This window comes from Mytilus californianus, unplaced genomic scaffold (genome assembly GCF_021869535.1).
Source record: "Mytilus californianus isolate M0D057914Y unplaced genomic scaffold, xbMytCali1.0.p SCAF_39, whole genome shotgun sequence".
Classification (NCBI taxonomy): Eukaryota; Metazoa; Mollusca; class Bivalvia; order Mytilida; family Mytilidae; genus Mytilus; species Mytilus californianus.
In genome coordinates, this window is record NW_026262689.1 from 325221 (window position 1) to 347012 (window position 21792).

Sequence of the window (21792 nt, forward strand, 5' to 3'; positions counted from 1 at the left end):
AATGCATCAAGATGTTGAAATCATGGTACATAGTCTTTTAGATAAGCAAAAAAATTAGAACGCAATGATATGTTAATGTCACAATACAAAAAGAAATGAAATTCGTCATCTAGGACTCCACATTGTTTACATAACCTTTGTGCTCTTAGAATGTTTCTGTACCTTCCCAATTCAATGCCTAGGGAATGATCACTAAGTCTAAATTTTGAGAGAAACTGCCTATGTATAAAATTATTGCAATTTAAATATTCCTCAGACTGACAATTAGTTTTTAATTTCCCATAGAGACAAAGTTTGGATGAGGAATCCAATTTTGAAAGTTTATTTAAAGTAGTTTTGTCATATTCCTCTGAAACACACTTTTTAATATTACATTTTAACACGTTTTTTTATTGTTTAAAAGGTACATTAATATTAGAGTATATTTTCTGGGTTTATTTTCATATCTTTAAAAATTTTATCTGCAAATGAGTACCAAGAATAAATTCCTGCGGAATGTAAATTTATGTTTGTTTGTAAAGATTCTTTAACCAGGGGATTAATATCATAACAGTTTATTCTATAAAAATACATGAGTGTTTGAGTTTTTATATAAGAGTCCAAAGAAAATCTACCTAATTCTGATCTAGCACCTATGTTAGTGGCTGTCTTTTTCAGTCCTAATACTGCTTTACAAAATTTAGAACGAACCTTTTCAAAAGGATATTTTTCTGCTAATGCAAGAGTATCACAAAAAGTATTATTTACAGCAGCTCTATTAGATGCCCTAAAAGCTGACTGAAAATTATCCATAAACCAAATTTCAGAGTTGTATGTCAAAATTTGACATATTATAGGTTTCTGAATAAATGTAGTCAAAGAACTTGAAATTGGTTATATGAATTGAATTTATATTCAATTAAAGATTTCTTGCTGTTGTGCAATACACTGTGCTGTTCCGCAATACTTAGTAAATCTGTTGTCAGACTATAAACAAATAAAGTTCAATTTCTTCTCAATGTCATATTTGAAATTTATGAAAATCAATAGGGAGATAACATCAATAGCTATAAATAATTCATCAAAGTTTCATGAGAACCGCTGAAAGCATTTTTGAGTTATTCAACTTATTGTCCAAAAACAGGAAAATTTCCCCTTTTTAATGAATAAAACCCCATAACTCAGAAATGTAAAATCTAAAATTTATAAAATTCTAAAGGGAGCTTACATCAACAGATATAAACAATTCACCAAAGTTTCATGAGAACTGCTGAAAGCACTTTTTAGTTATTGTCCGAAAACTTGAAAATCCACCTTTTTATGAATAAAACCCTGTAACTCGGAAACGTTAAATCTAAATTTTATAAAAATCCAAAAGGGAGCTCATGTCAATAGATATAAACAATTCACCAAAATTTCTTGCAAGTTGGTGAAAGCATTCTTGAGTTATTGTCGGAAAACTGGAAAACCCTATTTTTTTTAATGAATAAAACCCCATAACTCGGAAACGGTAAATCTGAAATTTATGAAAAAACGAAAGGGAGCTCACGTCAATAGATTCAACAATTCACCAAAGTTTCATGCATATTGGTTAAAGCTTTTTTGAGTTAATGTCCACCATGTTGACGACGGACGGACGGATAGACAGACGGACAGACGGACGGACGGTTAACGGTATACCATAATACGTCCCGTAAACGGGCTTATAAAAACCCTGGACTAAGCAGCAATTGAAGGATCTCAATGACGTACCTATCCTCATTCATCAATAACCAGATGAATTGGTTTTCATCATTCATATTATTAAAATTTTTATATTTGGATTCTATTTTAGTTAAGAAATGGTAACACTTCCCATCATGAGATGGACATTTTAGTAGGAAGTGTAATTCATCCTCTACAGCATTGTTGCATAAGCTTTTGACAGAAGTTGGTATCTTAATTTATAAAGCAATCTTTAGAATTGCGAAAATGAGGTCCATGTCCATCAAAGGTTACATTACCATTTATAACTATGTTTTTTTATGTTTATATTTGGAGTTCTTTAATTTCTGTATTATATATGTTTGTATTTATGTTTGCTTGATCCATATGGTTGTATTTTGCAAATAAAATTATTATTATCATAACTTACACATACGTTTATTTGCCTCTACCACATAGTATCTGCCTGTTTTAATTTCCAATGAATAGTCACATATACGAAATTTAGACAATAACCGTTTTGTTCCCTATTTCCAATCATCAGATAAGGTTCAAATTCAAAATTAAATTTAAATTTTCTATATAGGTTCTCAATTTGTCATTACAGTTTGATTTATTTCTTTCGTCATTAAATAAGTTAAGTTTCCAAATTTTTATGAATTTAGAGATAAGGTTTTGTTTAACTTTCCTGATAATATAACTGGCTTTTAGTTTCTCATAGGTTTTTTTCAGAAATTACTCTAATTTTAAGTATTTAAGCTACATGTATACTTGTTTACAATTTTTTTCCTGAGTAAAAAAAACATTAGAAAGAATATAACGTACCTAAGGTGTAAATATATATACTTTGATACAAAAGGTGCGGATTCAGCCATTTTTAAACGGGGGTTGCTATCAAATCATATTTGTTCCGCCTAACAGAAATCCCACTGAATACTTTGTTATAAACAATGTCATGATATCTGTTCCTATTGGAACAAATATTCTATACCAGTTATTTCGTTAGGAACGTTTACTGTAATATTTATTCCAGAATTATATTGTTTCCATTTGGAATATTATTATGAAGGAAATTTTTAAAAGATTAGTTCATTCAAAAGGGCGGTTCAAACCTCTGGAACACCTCCCCTTCTCCAACCCCTTGATCCGCCTCTAATCCATTGGGCACATGTTAGAGCGTAGGAACACAAATGGGATGAACACATGTGTCAATATATTGCTTATATAATGCCTATAGCTAAACACATTATTGTGTACACATGGTGTATGGCTGAAGTGTACACATGGTGTATCATCTGATCATGGCTGAAGTATACATGGAAGTCTTTAAAATCCAACTGCTACTCATGGCCATTAAAGAACCACTTTTATAACATTTGTAAAACACGTAAAAGGTTATCACAAGTACGTGTTATCTTGCTACTCCACTCATTACCGCACACTTTACATATATAACTAATTTCTATGTCATGACATCTAACTAAGCGATCCTCCATTACTGGACCGGAAGTCAGATCAAGGGAGACAATAACAGAAGTAGCTGATGTTCCGTTGCACGCATGACCGGAAGTCCGATCAGCGGAGACAATCACAGAGGTAGCTGATGTTCCGTTGCACGATATTTCATTTGTTTCTGTACAGACGTCTTCCATTTTCATTTCTGTCATCTGCTTGGAGTCTAACCAAAAGAAAATAATTAATGATGAGAACAAGTTCAAAGACTGCAAAATCAGCTATTCAAAGATGAATTTTTACAATTTCCATTTTATGTCCAATTGAAAATGTATCTTTTTGGCTATGATATCTTTTTTCTATAAATTTTTCATCGCTTACCTGGAAACCGAAAAATACTCCATAAACACGAAGAGATCATGTGAAGTCCCATTGCAGAAATCTAAGGAAACAATGGTTCCAATAACTACAGATCAGTCTCTTTGATTGTCTTGCAAAAATGCTTAATGCAACTCTACATGAAAGACTTACTAAAATTGTGGATGACCAATTAGGTCAAAGACTTGCAAAAATTAGTAATTTTATAGGATTGTAAACGCGTTGACCGTGCGCTTCATACAAAATGTACTTCGGTCAACGCTTTTACACCCAATTCAATTTACTTTAAGAAGCATTCAATTCTTAATTTATATTGTCCATACTGCATTACGCTCGGTCTGTTCGTTATTTATTTTGCCCATTATTCTATATACTATTGTTTACTATTTGTGCCTATATTTCTCTACTATCATTTCTATTCATTGTGTGTCCGTTATCATGTTTATTTTGCACATTTTGCTCATTTTTCTCAATTCCTTTAACCCAATCCATCCTCTCATTCGAATAAATTTGTGGGTCCTTATCAAGTGTGAAACGGAATAAAAACGGAACGGAACGAAACGAAAAGAAAAAATAAATAAACGAAGCAAAACAAAACACAACAAAATTTGTCAAATCGAAATATGATGAAACGAAACGAAATGAAAAATAAAGACACACAAGAGTGCACATGCTGAAATGTCTCGCCTTCTTTACTAATCATTGATATTATGTTGATAGTCCTAAATATAAAGCTTTATTACAACTGTCACATAAACTTAACATTAACCAAGTAAACTAAACATTGACCAATGAACCATGAAAACGAGGTCAAGGTCAGATGAACCATACTAGGCAGGCATGTACAGCTAACAATTCTTCCATAACAACAAATATAGTTGACCTATTGCTTATAGTTTAAGAAAAACAGACCAAAACACAAAAACTTAACACTGAGCAATGAACCTTGAAAATGAGGTCAAGGTCAAATAAAACATGCGTGACTGACATATAGATCATAAAATATTTCCATACACCAAATATAGTTGAACTATTGCATATAGTATTAGAAAAAAAGACCAAAACTCAAAAACTTAACTTTGACCACTGAACCATGAAAATGAGGTCAAGGTCAGATGACACCTGCTAGCTAGACATGTACACCTTACAATCATTCCATGCACCAAATATAGTAGACCTATTGCATACAGTATAAGAAAAACAGATCAAAACACAAAAACTTAACTATAACCACTGGACCATGAAAATGAGGTCAAGGTCAGATGACACCTGCCAGTTGGACATGTACACCTTACAGTCCTTCCATACACCAAATATACTAGACCTATAATTGCTTATAGTATCTGAGATATGGACTTGACCACCAAAACTTAACCTTGTTCACTGATCCATGAAATGAGGTTGAGGTCAAGTGAAAACTGTCTGACGGGCATGAGGACCTTGCAAGGTACGCACATACCAAATATAGTTATCCTATTACTTATAATAAGAGAGAATTTAACATTACAAAAAATCTTAACTTTTTTTTCAAGTAGTCACTGAACCATGAAAATGAGGTCAAGGAAATTGGACATGTGACTGACGGAAACTTCGTAACATGAGGCATCTATATACAAAGTATGAAGCATACAGATCTTCCACCTTCTAAAATATAACGCTTTTAAGAAGTTAGCTAACGCCGCCGGATCACTATCCCTATGTCGAGCTTTCTGCGACAAAAGTCGCAGGCTCGACAAAAACGAACAGATTTTTTTACAATATAAAACAAGAGGCTCGGTTGCTTGATCTACAGCAGGGAAATAAAAGGGGAAATAGGGAAATTAATTTCGTTAGGCCTGATTGTTTCTGTGAATAGGGAAATTAATTTCGTTAGGCCTGATTGTGATACACGTTGGTTATATATATATACTCAGAAGTAATTGACAATGTTAATGAATCATTGTATGGGATGAACATGAACCTACCACAAAATGTTTCGACACCCATAAATAATCTGCAATTTCAAGGGATTCAACCGAGAACACTTGCTGCACATAGTGGTTTTGTTTCGTGTATCCAGCCCATTCGTCATGAAAACATGAACTTTACTATTGCTTCGCCTCCATCCTACATGCAGTTACCCCAACCTCGAACCCAATTCCACAATCAGTTACAACCTCAGCAAACATATGAACAACAACAACATAATATACAGACAAGTAACAGTCCTGTTATAAATCCTATGACAATAAATATGATCATGAACACAATTCATGAAATAAACATTAAGTTAGAAAAATTGAACTTACTAGATGATATTGAATAATAGAATGTCACATATGGAGCAAAAACTTGAGAAATTTGACTATGAAATAAAGGATATGAGGAATGATCTCAAACAACAGTCAGAAAGGTTGAAAAACGAGGAATTTCACAATTCTATTATTGAAGACCGAATGTCAAAAACTGAAAATGCTAAGGAAAGATTAGCATGGGAAAACAATTACCTAAGAGATGACATTTTGGAGATGAGGTGTCATTCCATGAAATACAACTTGCTATTTTCTGGAATCCCAGAGCCTAGTAGCTGGAGGGATGAAAATACAGAAGAGGTTGTTAAAGAATTCATTCAAAAGGAACTAGATGTTGATAGCACTACAATGTCTTTCCAAAATGTTCACCGATTAAAACAGAGAACGGATGGTAAACCTCGGAGTATAGTTGCAAGATTCACATGCTATAATGATCATGAGAAGGTCCGACGTACCGCTATTGAAAAACTTAAAAACAATGTCAAATACTCTGTATATCAACAGTACCCTATGGAGATTTCCGAGAGACGCAAATATTTACTTTCCAAGTTGAATGATGCTAAAAAAACATGGCAGACGCACAAGACTTCAAAATGACAAACTTATCATCGACGGACAAATGGTAAACAGGCGCCCACCACCTCCCGGACCTCCAGTAGAGATTCACAGATTCGATCACCCACAACCGCAACACTTTCATTCGGATGAAAAAACCTCACATAGACCACGATAGGGGGCTGACAACAGGAGTTGTAATGATCCGTCGAACAGTTATTTAGACAATGTAGAACATGAAATAAAAATCTTATCTCTTAATGTATGTGGCCTAAAATCAAAACTTTTGTATTATGACTTCAATGATCTTATTATTAAAAATGATATTTGTCTTTTTGTAGAGACGAAAACAGTTAAATATGATATATTGAATGTTCCCAATGGTTATAACTATTTTTGTAAACACAGAAGTACTTTTGATAGAAAATCTGGTGGATTAACAATTGTATATAAAGAAAATTTGAAGTCTTATTTAAAATTTCATAAAACAAAATCTGATTTTGTACAATGGGTTTCAATTTCAAATGAACTATTACTAGATGATAAAGAGTTATTGTTAGGGTGTGTGTACATTCCACCTGAAAACTCCAAATATGCATCAAAAGAAGTTTTTACTGAAATTGAAGATGAACTTCTTTATTTACAAGATAACAGTTGTAATATTGCACTATTAGGAGATTTTAAGTACCTGTCTTTGTAAAAATCATGCAGAGGGTGATTCATGACATGTCACAGAAGTAATTTTTTTGGCCCTATATCATAAGAACTTTGGTAGATAAGTTAAATTCTGTCTTTATTTTCCCTGTATATTGCCCGTTGCCATGGTAACCATCAAAACAACATTTTGCCTGAATATGTGAAAAAAGACCCTTTTGAAAATTTAAAATAAGGGCATTTAAAGTCCCATGGAAATTAAGTTAATCAATAAAAACAATTAGGGTTTTTACATTGTTAATAAACAAAACCCCAAACTATTCAAAAAACGTTAAAATTTTGAATTTACCAAATAACTTGTTTCCATAGCAACCATTTAAAAATGTGTTAAAATTCGAAAATGAAAAATTTCAAAAAATCCTAAATTTTAAATCTGTTTATCTCTCAAGACCAACAATACCATGACATTTCATTGACAAACTTTGAAAGACAACATTCTATATATTCATAAAATAAAAAGAAAGTCGTGTGTTTTTTTTTTCTTTAAAAAAATAATTTTAGTCAAAAATTGTCAATTTTCACCAAAATTCAGATTGCCAAACAGATGAATAATCAAACATTTTGAACTTAAAAAGCTAAATCATTCCATTTATATGTGCATTTCTGACACAAATTTAGTAATTATAAATGAGAATATATTATTGATAGAGATATGTTGGTAGAGAATGAAACTTTTCTCTCTGGGCATGGTGCCCCACCCCCAACCCTTTTTTTTTGAAAAAAATAAATCATTTTTTTCAAAATTATAAAATTTATCAAAAATTAAAAGAAAGATGGTATTAAATTCTGAACATTTTGAGCATTGAAGCATGAAATTTCTTCAAAGGGTTAGGGCAATGATAGCACCTCCTTCCCCATTTTTATACGAACGCAAAAAAATTTTGCGGTCGTATATTGGTATGACGTTGGATTCGTCGTCGTCGTCGTCGTCGTCGTCCGAAGACACATTGGTTTTCGCACTCTAACTTTAGTTTAAGCAAATGGATCTCTATGAAATTTTACCATAAGGTTCAATACCACAAAAGGAAGGTTGGGATTGATTTTGGGGGTTATGGTACCAACAGTTAAGGAATTAGGGGCCAAAAAGGGGCCAAAAATAAGCATTTTTATAACTTCCAGACATAACTTGTGTGTAAGTGTATGGATCTCTCTGACACTGTACCACAAGGTTCCATATCACAAAGGGAATGCTGGGATTGATTTTTGGGGTAATTGCCTCAAAATTTTAGGAATTAGGGGCCAAAAATAAGCAATTTTATTTTCCAGACAATAACTTGTGTTCAAGTGTATGGATCTCTCTGAAATTGTACTGCAAGGTACCATACCACAAAGGGAAGGCTGGGATTGATTTTGGGGGTAATTGCCTCAAAATTTTAGGAACAAGGGGCCAAAAAAGGGCAAAAAACAAGCATTTTTCTAGTTTCATGACAATAACTTGTGTGTAAGTGTATGGATCTTTATGAAATTGTACTACAAGGTTCCATATCAGAAAGGGAAAGCTGGGTTTGAGTTTGGGGGTAATTGCCCTAAACGTTTAGGAATTTGGGGCCAAAAAGGGGCAAAAAAACAAGCATTTTTCTAGTTTCCAGACAATATTTGTGTTCAAGTGTATGGATCTCTCTGAAATTGTACTGCAAGGTACCATACCACAAAGGGAAGGCTGGGATTGAGTTTGGGGGTGATGAATCAGAAGGGGGTTCAAAAAATTTGGGGGGGGGGGGGGAGGGTTTCCTTTTTTTCCTTTTTTTTTCTTTAAAATTTTCCATTTTAAATTGGTTATTTCTGATTTATATATAAAAGCAAATAATAATGATATGGTTTGAATAGGTAAATTAAAAATTTTTTGGTTCTTAGACCACATTCATTCTGTGTCAGATACCTATGCTGTGTCAAATATTTAATCACAATCCAAATTCAGTGCTGTATCAAGCTTGAATGTTGTGTCCATACTTGCCCCAACTGTTCAGGGTTCGACCTCTGCGGTCTTATCAAGCTGAGCCCAGCGGAGCATTTTATTAGATATTAGATTTTTTAGAAATGGGGAATGTGTCAAAGAGACAACAATCCAACCAAACAACAGAAAACAGCCGAAATGCTGATGACTGAATGAAGGATTGCTGCATCCCTAAATATATGAATACACTTGTTTTGTGCAAATTGAAATTTTTAGAAGCTATTTCATGGTCTTGAAAATTAGCCTCTGTCCAAGTTTTATTTCAGTCTATGTCAAAAAAACTTAGTCTCAGACTGTCTTTAAATTTTAACTCTAAACAAGAGGCTCTCAAGAGCCTGAATCGATCACCTGTAATTTTTTGGTTTAATCTTTCATCAATGATTATTTATGCTTTTCAATATAAATCAATGAGTGGCTTAAAAATTCCATTTAAATGTTCTTTGTATCTGTCATATTTTCTTCAAAAGCAAAAAAATGCATTTTACCCCTATGTTTCATTTTAGCCATAGTGGCTATGATTCTTGAATTACAAGGAAATAAAATACAAAATTTATACTAAATACTCCCAAGTTTGGCTGAAATTGATTCAGCAGTTTCAGGAGAAGATTTTTTAAAGTAAGCAAACGAGATTAACAAATTGTGAAAAAAATCTTTAAAGGGCAATAACTCCTTAAGGGGTCAATTGTCAATTTTGCTCATTAAACTTATTTGAAGATCTTACTTTGCTGAACTTTTTTGCTGTTTACAGTTTATCTTTGTCATTAATAATATTCAAGATAATAACCAAAAACTGCAAAATTTCCTTATAATTACCAATTTAGTGGCAGAAACCCAACAATGGGTTGTTAGATTCATCTGAAAATTTTAGGGCTGATAGAACTTGACCTAATGAACATGTTTACCTACATTAGGTTTGCTCTAAATGCTTTTTTTAGTGTTTGAGATATAAGCCAAAAACTGCATTTTACCCCTATGTTCTATTTTTAGCCATGGCGGCCATGTTTTTTGACAAAATAGAAAATAAAACACAAACTTTATTCTTGATATCCTAAGAATCATTCAGCTTAAGTTTGGCTGGAATTGGTTCAGTGGATTCAGAGGAGATGTTTGAAATAGTTAACACCGGACGGACGACGACAGACGTCAAGTGATGGAACGGTGAACTAAAAAACTACGTCCGTTCTATCAGAAATATACTGAAAATGAAAAATAAACAACTTGTACCCTCGAGAGCTCTAACGAGGCCACTTTCCATAAATTTAATATTTTTAAGGGTAATAACTCTTAAAAAAGTCGATTGGCCACCAATATATAACTTGTATGAGATGTTGCTTATATTAACCTAAAGTATTAGTTTCGTAAAAATCTGACAAGATCTGTACATGTGAGAGCGCTGCAAGGACCGGACAGACAGACAGACACACGGACAGCCTGATGGACACAAGGACGGACGGCAATCAAAATTTTAAGCAGACCATGTTTAAGTTTAAAATTTTAAGTTTAATATTGATTATTATTTTTTTTGGCAAAAAAGACTATTTTTAAAATAACAAAAATAAAAAAAACAAAATATCGGTCTTTTGTCTTAAATCAGTGGTTTTGATAAGAAAATAACACTCTGTAAAAATTAGACCAATGGGACAGTTATTAAGTTTGGTACAGTGTTCCAATTTCATTATATATGGAAAATTTAATACATTGCCTTGTATCGTTTCTTTTTTTGACTAGTATACTATTGCGCAGAGTCAGATTATGTTCACATAATGGCTGTTACAATTTACCTCCCATGTACATTTTTTGTAATTCGACATGTATCGAAACCTTTATGCAAACACTTATTTGTCACTATGTGGATTTAACTGTGTCAAAATTGAAATTGAAGGAGAACTACAGAACCGTTCTTTCAATTCTAATATATAAGGAATCTAACTTATGCAAAAGAGCTTGAAATAAATGCGGAATGTGTCTATTGGACACAGATGATGCTCCCGCTTGCATATCATAAAAGTTATAAACGGAAATAACTGAAGAACGGTAAAAGTGACTCTAACCAAATGTGTACTTCATGTAAGTTTTGTGGTCATAAGTATTGTGTAAAAGTTTCATAACATTTGGTTGAGGCAAACTAAAGAAAGAAAAAAGAAACGAAAAATTTAGCAACTTTTTCCCTTTGTAAAGAGGCATGGCTCTAGAACAGTAAAAGTTACACCACCAAAATTCAAACTTGATCTGTATTTGGTGGTTTTAAGCATTGTGTATAATTTAAATAACATTTGGTAAAGACCAACTAAAGTAATAGAACGGAAACGAAAAATACAGCAATACTTCTATTTGTAAAAGTTCTTTCATAGATACAAAGATTTGATTAGTAAATTTGGCTGTACTTGTAGAAAACTGATTAAAAACGGTATTTCACATCCTAAATTTTACGGTAATATTGTACTTAAAGCGCGGAAATCACTATATGATCCGTGTAAACTCATCGAACCTTTAAACAAACTTATTAGTAAAGGTTATCTTACAAATGTTGTAATTAGATCTTTGAATATAGTTTACATTGGCACTAATATCGATTTTGTCATCAGCAAATTAAAACATAACTAAATTTGTATTCTTTTCAAACGGGATGTATAAAGACACACCCACGTTCGTTTTGATCTATAAAGAGGTTAAACTCCTAACTATCCTACTGTCTGTCGATACATTTATTTTTGGCATTGCACTAGTCATGTCTTCTTTGACTGTCCATGACGTTAAAATACTAAATCCCTGGGATGTGTTTTAGTTGATTTTAGTCTCTGATGCATGATTTTTTATTATTAATTGTTTTGGCTTTTAACTAGCTGTCAGTAACTGCGAGTACTCTCAAATCGTACTTTCTTGTTTATTTGACCTGTTGATACTAATTGTATTGCTTTTTTGTTATTTAATGTTATTCAGGGTTATATCTGGTCTATATACCAGCTTTTATAAGTGTTTGGTATAACTATAAATTTTCACTTCGTACTATGAACATCAAAATTATTTATTTTGTAAAAATATTTCCTTTCTCTATTGGTACTGTAAACGTATACCTAACAACAAAATTATTTTCATTTACCTGTGTTTAAAGTTATTGCAAACGGCTGATATTTTTGTTCGAGCAGATTGTTTTTCTTTAATTGTTTAACATTTCATACCGATATGACATGTTACTTTTATTATTCTTCCCTTAGTTTATTCATTTGTATTTACATTGTATCATAGGTCAAATATATTTGTTCAGTGTATGTTCAATGGTGTTAATATGTCCTTTGATTGAGTTAAGCTATTTCAGTTGATATTTTATAGTGTGTCTTTCTATGTTGTGAGGTTACACGTACTATTGTTTCAGAAAAAGGGTGAAGGTTTGGTACCATTAAAACGTTTAAACCCGCTGCATTTGTTTGCACCTGTCCTAAGTCAGGAATCTGATGTTCAGTAGTTGTCGTTTGTTGATGTGGTTCATAAGTGTTTCTCGTTTCTCGTTTTTTATATAGATTAGACCGTTGGTTTTCCCGTTTGAATGGTTTTACACTAGTAATTTTGGGGGCCCTTTATAGCTTACTGTTCGGTGTGAGCCAAGACTCCGTGTTGAAGACCGTACTGTGACCTATAATGGTTTACTTTTATAAATTTTGACTTGGATGGAGAGTTGTCTCATTGGCACTCATACCACATCTTCTTATATCTAATAACTCTAGAACAGTTATAGTGACACCACCAAAATTCAAACTTGGTCTGTGTTTTGTGGTAATAAGCAATGTGATTAAGTTTCATAACATTTGGGTGAGGCAAACTCAAGTTAGAGAACAGAAACCAACTTTGGGACGTACAATGGTAAACCTTAATGCCCCCTCCGCCACGGCAGGGGCATACAAATGTGTAAATATAACAATTGATAAAATTGAGCAAAATTCCAAAATTTGTACTTGTTTTGGCTTTCGTACTTTTTTTATCTAAGCGTCACTGGTTAGTCTTGTGTGGACGAATCAAAACAGTATATACTTGTTAGGACCAGCAAATTTTCCTCAAGGCCCACAAAGAGAATATGTTTTGAGAACTATAAAGATGCGATAACTCTGCCTTATACAAATAATAATTCAGTTAGGTTATTTAAAAAAAAAAGATAGACAAGCTGTCCTTTTCATTCATATACCATACAAACATTGACAAAGTCTTGCACAGTTTAAGATAGATCGTTGGTATATATTTCCTCAGATAGATGTATCCGTTTTTATTCTGTAGTTAGTAACCACTTCGGTGTTATCATGTATATCTATTATATTGTCATTTTTATAAATTTACTGTTTGCAAAAGTATGAATTATTCTAAATACTAAGGATTTTCTTATCCCAGACATATAACCTTAGCCGTATTTGGCACAACTTTTTTTGGAACTTTTGGTTCTCAATGCTCTTCAACTTTGTACTTGTTTTGGCTTTCGTACTTTTTTTATCTAAGCGTCACTGGTTAGTCTTGTGTGGACGAAACGCGCGTCTTGCGTATTAAATTTTAACCATTTGTTAGCTATTATTCGTATGTTTCTCTGTCCTACATGTTCTCCCATTTATTTGTATTTTAGTCCTGTCATGTAATGTTGTCATTTTAATGTTATATTTAACATTGCCATAAAAGCGGGAGCCCAGCAAACACACGACGAACTCCCAACGTCGGTTAATGGTCGTCTGAACGTCATGTCTTGAGTTTACGTCGTACCAACGTTGTGGGAACGTAAAAATCCAACGTTGGATGCAGACGTACAGAATACGTTATAAAATTACGTCGAATTTACGTAAATTTAGTACCCTGTCAGGACGTAACATTTTATTACGTTGTGACAACGTGCTTATAACTGTCATAATCCGACGTAACATTTTGTTACGTCGTATCAACATTATAATAACGTAGTGAACAAACCCTGTGAATACCAGTGAAACATTTAAATTTGGTTTTATGGGACGGATTTTGTGGGTATGAGTCTTCCTGGATATAACATTCACCTTCACTAGAATATATTCACGATTTTTTCGATTTTCAAAATATCCCCCTTTTTTCCCGCAAAGGCATAATTTGCACCAAAATGTCCAAGAAAATATTACAAATCCAATTTTAATGTTCTAATATATATATTTTGTATGAATATTTATTGTTTAATATATCATTAAAGTTTTGTCATCATTTATCGTTTTTTTACGATTGGTTATAAATAGTGGAACGTTCAGCAGTACTCGGGTTTTACCTCTGCATACTATGAAAAATCTGAGCATGCGCACTTTCACCGCTTGATTTTTAAAAACAGTGATAACCAAACTTGCAGTGAAATTTAGCTCGATCCAGATTCCAGAACAAAGAAAAAGGTAATATAATAATTGCACATTACGCCAAAAAGGTTCTCCATGATAAAAACAAGTATGATTGAAGAAAATAAAACATCTGTTGCCGTGTTGGGCGCCTCTTTCAAGTCTGTTGTCCGTGGCCGTGTTGAAATACATCTTATCGCTATTTGTCCGCCATTACTGGACATCACACAAGTTCCCGTAAAATTATGACGTCATAATAGAAAATATCTGACGCCACAATGGAAAAGTGATTGTTGTATGACGTCAAAAGTTCGAGCGGGACTGATTCTCGGGTCAAGCGGGATTAGCGATAAGGCATAGCCAGAAATTAGTAGTACTTTTGCTAATTAATATTCATAATATGTAAATGAGAATTGTACCGCGTGATAATAGTTTGAACTGGACTGGCTTGATATCATTAAAATCTTTAAAACACGGATATTATAAGTTGCCCGTCACAGAGTCCTTGTTTATAATCACTCTGATATTTCCGTAAAGTTGTCAGGCGGTCAAAATCAAAACAATGAACGCGAATTTAGTGAATTTTTCGTGTTTTCGTGAGTTTATTCTTCTTGAAATAGAGACATTTTAACTTTACGTGGGAACCTAGAGTTCAACGACTACACATACAAGGTTTGGACTTGCTTATTCTTTGGACATTCAAGTTTCAAGTTTCACCCCGGCAACCTGTATTTCTAATGACCTTGTTAGCCAATTTTCAACACGAAGTTTGCAATTTGACGTTTCAGCCATTTAAGCCTGTATTTTATACTGCAATGTTAAAAGCCTCTTGCTTCGATTTTTAAAATAGCTCAGGAACCTTGATTTTTGCAACGACAGTCATTATGTTTCGTTTAAGTGGTGTATATTGTTGTGTATATTTATTTTCAGTCCCCGCAACCTGTCTATCACTTAAATCAAAGTTAAAACAGACATTTTTTCTAAATTCCCTATCCTTTCAATGTAATTTCCGTGACCCGTATCCGATTTCTTTAGTATAATATTCAAATAAGCAAAGTGGCGTTGATTTCTGGATATGGTGTATATGATACTTCTTATTTTACTGTCAATATTATATTGCACTGATACAAGATATTTTAGCCAAAATTTGTGTTATTTGAGTCCATTTTCCAAATTGCTCTCGATTAACTTGTGTTTGTTTTTTAAGATATATGAAATTAACTGTAGAAAGTAAAAAAAAAAGGGGGGTGCACAGCCACAGGCACTTGTTTTCTATCCATGCCAAGAGCTACTATCCCTATATATTAAGGCTGCAAGTGTCTTTTGCACTGTTAAATCAAAATGTGAAGCTAGACATCTCGGCACATTACAAACTCGGCCCATTACAAACTCGGCCCATTACAAACTCGGCACATTACAAACTAGGCATGTTACAAACTCGGCCTATTAATCATAATACTACATGTATCACTGGTGGTCATCCTGAACATGCATGAAGTATTTGCCACTGGACGTTAAACAACCAACAATCAATCAATGTATCACTGGGTCTGACATGCATGGGAATAAACAATTGTGCCAATAACGACTGTTGTAGATAAATAAATTAAAATACCCTTCCAAGACGTCGTAATTATTTGGGACTAGATCGTCGTAGATAGGCGTCACAGAAAAAAATTAAAATAGCGTTCCAAGACTTCATAATTATTTGGCACTAGGTCGTCGTAGATAGGCGTCACAGAAAAAAATTAAATAGCCTTCCAAGACGTCATAATTATTTAGACTAGGATCCAGTCGGGAAAAGTTGGGTAAAATTTTCCTGTTTTGAGGGTAAAACCAAGTTTACTGGTGTTAGAAAAACCAGTATAAAGGGACGTCTTTTTTGCTGTTCAATTTATGGTATGAAATCTAAATGTTTATCAATGACGAGCTGTATTCAACTCTCCCTAAATATGTGATCAGAAACAATGTCGTAATCAATCATAAAACTTATGAATTTTGGAATGCATGTAAATTTGTCACTTACCTAGTTCTCCCAAAGATTTGTTGGACTGACACTCATGTAAACAGACGGAGGAATATAGAAGATAATTGAATGTATTTATAATTTTTTTTCCAGAGTCTTGTATAAAAATCCACAGATCCAATGTGTCTGAGGTTGAGGAATGCATTACAGTAACACTTAAGCATGCACCAGCTCAAAAAGATGGACCAAGTTATAAAAAGGTAAACATCAGTTGATCAGCTCTTTTTATGCCCTCCTTCACTGAGTGATATAGTTTTACTCTGTACGTACATACATTGAACTCAAAATTGGTTTCTGTTCTCTAACTTTATTTTGCCTGAACGACATGTTATGAAATTTATACACAATGCTTATTATCATAAAACGCAGAGTTTGAATTTGAAGAGCATCTGTTTTACTGTTCTTTAGTTATCTCCTTTAATAACATCATTTGTGGCTCATAGGCACATTCTTCTTTTATTAATTTTATTTATCAAATTATAATTTGTTGATTTTTATAGATTGCGTTCATTGGCATATGATATAAGGTCTTGCTGTATTGCTGTAAATTCTAAATGTTTTAAGGTAAAATCCTATGAATATCTAAAATTAATTGATTAATAACAATTTTGAGAAACCAAACTTCCTTTTTTAATTTGGATTCATTATTATTTGTAGAATAACTACTGGTTGTTCCAGAAAATACTATGTCCCCCCAGGGAAGGCTCTTTTTTTTAAATTTTATGTGGGGGTGGTTGTATTTGAAATACCAAAATGCAAAGGGAGTGTTGTTCTTATTTATTTTTATACACCCGTTTACGGGACGTATTATGGTATACCGTTGTCCGTCTGTCCGTCCGTCATCAACATGTTGGGCATTAACTCAAAACCGCTTTAACCAATTTGCATAAAACTTTGGTGAATTGTTTAATTCTATTGACGTGAGCTCCCTTTCGTTTTTCTATAAATTTTAGATTTTACGTTTCCGAGTTGTGGGGTTTTATTCATTAAAAAAAGGGGGATTTTCCAGTTTTCGGAAAATAACTCAAGAATGCTTTCACCAACTTGCAAGAAATTGTGGTGAATTGTTTATATCTATTGACATGAGCTCCCTTTTGATTTTATAAATTTTAGATTTTATGTTTCTGAGTTACAGGGTTTTATTCATAAAAAAGGGGGATTTTCCCGTTTTCGGACAAAACTCAAAAATGCTTTCAGCAGTTCTTATGAAACTTTGGTGAATTGTTTATATCTATTGATGTAAGCAGTTCAGTTCAGTTTCTTGTATATTCCTCCATTAATTGTGGAGCACTACCCATAGGGTATAATTGTAGCAACTATATACACCTTAGAACATAAGGAAGCATTTAATTATGTACAGATGACTGAATTTAGGCAATAATAATGACTAAAAATTAATATTATAACTAATTCATAGGATTGTCATCATAAAATTTTAAAAATAATATTCATAATGTGCTGAAGTGTAAGGATAAGTTAAGTAAGAACTGGATATATTTACAAATAAGAATTTAGAATTTAAGTGGTCTTAAATTAAACTTTCTTATAATTGTTAGTTAAAGGTGCTATACGTACATCAGAATTTATAATGAGAAGGTTATTTTATAGGACTTATGTAAAAGGGTTGGGGTTTAGAACAATTCATCATATATACATAAGTTTACCTTCACAGTTTAAAGTTACCTTATTTCGGATCATATCATTATTCTTTAAAGGTAACTGGATATCTTAAAACTTTGCAAAATTTTTTATTTAATTTAGGTCCTAATACGTCATAAAATAGTATGATGGTAAAGTAGGGAACTATTTTATTTTAAAAAAGTTTACTTATACTGTACTTGTGTTCAAGTTTTTAATCCTTTTTGTGCGCAGCATGTGCATCTCGTAGCACATATTTCTAGCCAGAGTTTCAATGCTTTCATACACAGTTGAGCAACAGTTTATGTCCTTGCTAGTACAGTCCATTATGAGCTGCAGTAAATTCTCTTTAGAATTTTATAAATTTTACATTTTACATTTCTGAGTTATGGGGTTTTATTCATTAAAAAAGGGGTGATTTTCCAGTTTCGGACAATAACTCAAAAATGCTGTCAGCAATTCTCATGAAACTTTGGTGAATTGTTTATATCTATTGATGTAAGCTCCCTTTTGATTTTCATAATTTCTAATATGACATTGATAATTAATTGAACTTTATTTGTTTATAGTCTGACAACAGATTTACTAAGTATTGCGCAACAGCACAGTGTATTGCACAACAGCAAGAAATCTATATATTAATTGAATATAAATTCAATTCACATTACCAATTTCAAGTTCTTTGACTACATTTATTCAGAAACCTATAATATGTCAAATATTTAATTTCAATCCAAATTCAGACCTGTATCAAGCTTTAATATTGTGTCCATTTTTGACCCAACTGTTCAGGGTTGGACCTCTGCGGGCGTATCCAGCTGCGCACAGCGAAGCAGTTTATTAATTCTGTCGGTGCTGGGGGGTTAAAAAATGGTCGTCCCTGGGGGGGCGGACATAGTATTTTCTGGAACAGCCATAATTTCATTAACACATCAAATTTATTTTTTAAATAAGAACAAAGGTTAACCAAAAGTTATAAATTATTATATACTGTTGAAATTATGTTAAAATTTCTAACATACATTATCAAAATGTGTATAATTGGCAAAGATACCAACATCTCTGACTCAGTAACAGCACAACATAATTATGAATCTGCAAGATTTATTATACAACCAGGTATAGAAAAATATTAATTATGTTTACACACAGGATATTTTTTAAGAACTGCTGTAATTCATAAGTTGGGATCAGTTTTTTTTTTTGTATTTTATAATTTATGATTATTTATTTTTCAGAGACCTGAAACCAACACAAGAGCAGCTGATCAGAGGGCAGAAAAACAAAATTTGGAATGACATGTATACAACCAACATAAGACTAAAATTTTGAATAAAAATTAAAAAAAATCAGAAACACATTATTATTTTTTTTATTGGTTCATGAAGCCAAGAAAAAAGAAGTCAACTTTTGGATAGGTCTATCTCTAGTTGGTCAATGGAAAAAAGCAATAGTTAGTTTGATTGTATTTCAGGTATTTTCTTCATTTGGAATATTTTTAGAAGTGTATAAGTTGTGTAGAATATATATTTGTAAATTAGACAGTCAGCTTTTGGGCCTTTTTCCTAGCTTGTCATTGTGTAGTGAATCAAGCTGAATGAATCTACAGTAAATATTAAGGTATATGTGGTAGTTTGTTGTATTTCTGAATAATTCATTAGAAAATGTTTTCCTTCGTTAAAGTGAAATCTACATTCTAGAATTTCCACCATCATAGTGAAATCTATATTCTAGAACACTGAAACCCTAAACATTCAGAAGTTGCAGCATGTACCAAGATGTCATGTTGAAGGCTGTACAGTTACCTATAATTGCTAACATCATCAATATTTGATTTTAGGATAGAGGGTTGTCTCGTTGGCCATCATACAAAATCTCCTTTTTCGAATAGTATTATGTGTTAAATTTTTTAAAGAAAAGTTGCTTTTGTTAAATGGAAATGTGTAAATCTTGTACTTCAGTATTGCAAAAGTTAAAAACTAAGACTTTAACCTTAAACAACTGTGTGAAACATTAATTGGACAAAACTACAGGTTTAATGTAAATTATAATGCAAAGTTTTTGGGAAAACGAGATATTTATACATTTGACATTGAAACCTGGCAAAAAGGTAAAAAAAAACCTTTTGTGACTTTATTATACACAGCTGGCAGTTTGGAAATAAGAGTACATATCGACATTGTGTCCATCTTTCCTACATAGACAAATTTACAACTTAAAAAACAAACCAAAAGAATAAAATATAGACCTTGTTTACTTCTTCAATGGAATTTTATTGCTCCTATCAATCAAATGAGGACAAGGGACATTTACAGTTGTGTTGCGACGTTGTGACAACGTCTTATGATGGTAATAAATTACGTCACAAATTACGTTGTGCCAACGTTGTGTGGATGGTTGTCAGCACGTGCCTTGGAGTCCACAAAATTACGTTGTACCAACGTAATTTTACTACGTTGTAACAACGATAGTATTACGTTGTCACAACGTAATGTCAACGTTGGATTGTTTACCGGGAGGTTTGGCTAGCCACAAAACCAGGTTCAACCCACCATTTTTTCTTAAAAATGTCCTGTACCAAGTCAGGAAAATGGCAATTGTTAACGTATAGTTTGTTTCTGTGTGTGTTGCATTGTCGTTTGTTGTTTGTTCACTTAAGTGTTTCTGTTGTTTCGTTGTCCAAATGTACTATATTGTATTGTTTATTTGCGTAATTCTCTGTCCGAATATTGTACTGTATTCATGTCATGTAATGGTGTCATTTCAGTGTTATATTTAACATTGCCATAAAAGTGCGAGGTTTGGCTAGCCACAAAACCAGGTTCAACCCACCATTTTTTCTTAAAATGTCCTGTACCAAGTCAGGAAAATGGCCATTGTTACATTATAGTTCGTTTCTGTGTGTGTTGAATTTTAATGTTGTGTTTCTGTTGTGTCGTAGTTCTCCTCTTATATTTGATGTGTTTCCCTCAGTTTTAGTTTGTAACCCGGATTTGTTTTTTTTTTCTCAATCGATTTATGAATTTCGCACAGCGGTATACTACTGTTGCCTTTATTTATAGAACACGTAGAATTTGTATACCCCCACCGTAGCGAAGGGGGCGTTAAGTTGTACCCTTGTACGTAAGTACGTCCGTTCTAGAGTTATACACCTTTACAAATGGAAAAAATGCTGACTTTTTTGTTTCCGTTCTCTAACTTACGTTAGCCACAACCAAATGTTTTGAAACTTATACACAATGCTTATTACCATAAAATACAGATCTAGTTTGAATTTTATTGGTGTAACTTGTACTGTTAACGAGTTATGCCCCTTTAAAAATGGAAAAATTGCTGAATTTTTCGTTTCCGTTCTCTCTCTTTCGTCTGTCTGACATAGTTAATCTTACCCTAACCTCATTTTCTTAGAACATTGATAATGGTAAGTTAATATGATACTTGTATTAAAATCTTTATTTAACAGAGTTTCAAAAGTAATTCATTGATAAATAAAACCAACCAGACATTTCAGGGTGTTCATTCTTGTTTAGCAGATCTTAGTCTAGTGCAAATTTTTTTTTTAATTGTTCATTAAGATTTGTTTTACAGACAATCATGTTATGCTCATTGTTGAAGGCTGTATACGATGACCTGTGAATGTTCATTTCTATGTCATTTGGTCTCTTGCGGAGAGTTGTCTCATTGGCAATTACAAAACATCCTCTTATTTTTATATACAGACTAAATGTTTTTGGAGTTCAATATTATTCTTTTTCACTAAACAGCATCAATCCCAGGCAC

At 32.7% G+C, this 21792-nt stretch overlaps 1 long non-coding RNA gene across 1 annotated transcript; it reads left to right on the forward strand.

The window, feature by feature from the left end:
* Positions 1-14003: 14003 nt before the first annotated feature.
* On the forward strand, positions 14004-19321 carry LOC127736880 (uncharacterized). Its single transcript, XR_007999233.1, has 3 exons — positions 14004-14405; positions 16468-16574; positions 19251-19321. It is a non-coding gene; the product is annotated as an uncharacterized LOC127736880 (long non-coding RNA).
* Positions 19322-21792: the final 2471 nt, after the last annotated feature.